General features: G+C 42.7%; 1 pseudogene; it reads right to left on the reverse strand.

Moving 5' to 3' along the window:
• Positions 1-601: 601 nt before the first annotated feature.
• On the reverse strand, positions 602-1,269 carry LOC126512481 (40S ribosomal protein S8-like; annotated as a pseudogene).
• Positions 1,270-1,671: the final 402 nt, after the last annotated feature.

Consider the following 1,671-nt stretch of genomic DNA (forward strand, 5'->3'; position numbering starts at 1 on the left):
ACACATCCATCTCTCCAACCCCTCCACCTCTGTCCCTATTTAAATCCTTTCACTTATATTATTCCCCTCTTTACTTTCTTTTTATCTATGATCTTCTATCTCTTCTCCCTGAAGATACTCCTCCTGTCTCTGCCCATGCTTGGCTTCCACAGGTACTCTGTGTTAAAATGAGCTAGAGAATTGATGCCGGGATTCACATAGGAGAGAGAGCATGTAGTGCTAGTCTTTCTGGACCTAGGTTACCTTAGTTAAATTATTTTTCTTATTCCATCTATTTACTTGAAAATTTAGTAATTTAATTTTTCAGTACAGTTGTTTAACTGGTCCATTTAACATCTCCATTATCCATCAACTGATGGACATCTTGACTACTTCCATTTCCTACTTATATGAACATGCCTGAAATCAACATGGATGGTCAGGGGGCTGGAGAGATGACTCAGCAGTTAAGAGCACTGGCTGGTCTTCCAGAGGTCCTGAGTTCAATTCCCAGCAACTATATGGTGGCTGATAACCATCCATAATAAGATCTGGTGCCCTCTTCTGGCCTACATGGATAAATGCAGGCAGAACACACTGTATACATAACAATTTTTTTTTAACAGAATAATAAACACCTTTATTACATGAGCTATGACGGATGGTTTATTTGCCTTTCCGGGCTTTGATCTTCCTCAGATAGAACTCCAGCTCCTTGTCTTCTAGCACATAGCCATCTGCTCTGCCACACTGGCCTGGTCTTGAGGCGACACAGGCCAGAAGCTTGCCCTGCTGGAACTGCTCCTCCAGAAGACTGCTGATCTTGGAGTTCTTTTTCATTTCATCGCATTTCTTCTGAATTTTCTTTGTTTTTTGTTTAATATTTCTTCCTCCTCAGGAGTCAGCTTGGCCCCCTTCTTGCGGCCCAGGGGCAGTGCATTGTGGGACTCGTACCACTGTCGGTACGGGGTGCTGTCAATGAGCACAATGCAGTTCTTGACCAGAGTCTTGGTGCGAACCAGCTCGTTATTGGACGCATTGTAGACGACATCAATGATCCTTGTTTTGCAAGTACAACACTCAGAACCCCAGGAAAAGGTCCCTACATCCAATCTTAGGGCACGGTACTTCTTATTGCCTCCTTGCACACGGACCGTGTGGATGCGACGAGGGCCAATCTTGGTGTTAGCCGCAGGCCGTCCCAGCTCATACTTCCACTTCTTGTGGTAGGGCTTTCTCTTATTCCTGGTCTTGCGGCGCTTGTGCCTGTTGTCCCGAGAGATGCCCATCGCTCGGCGCTCCATAACAAATTTTTAACAACAGCAGCAACAACAACAAAAACATAGATGATCAGGTGTCCCTGTAATTAGACATAAAGTCCTTTGGGCATATGCCCAGGAATGGGATAGCTGAGTCGTATGGTAGATCTACTTCTAGTTTTCTTGAGAAACTTCCAGCTATTAAAAATTCCAGTGAAGAAGAGAGTATTTACAAATACACCAGTATTTAAGCACATATATAATAGGACTTTTACAACTTTTAAAAATACCTTTCACACTCAAGTCAATTTATGAGAGCTGTATTGAACAATACGTAAACAAACACACCCCTAGACTAATTAGACACAAACTATATGTAAGTGCCCTTTTTTGACATCATTAATTTTTAGAGGCAAAATGGCTCAATAGGAAC

This window comes from Alexandromys fortis, unplaced genomic scaffold (assembly GCF_014885135.2).
Source record: "Alexandromys fortis isolate MF-2015 unplaced genomic scaffold, M_Fortis_MF-2015_v1.1 scaffold_111, whole genome shotgun sequence".
In the NCBI taxonomy this organism is placed as follows: Eukaryota; Metazoa; Chordata; class Mammalia; order Rodentia; family Cricetidae; genus Alexandromys; species Alexandromys fortis.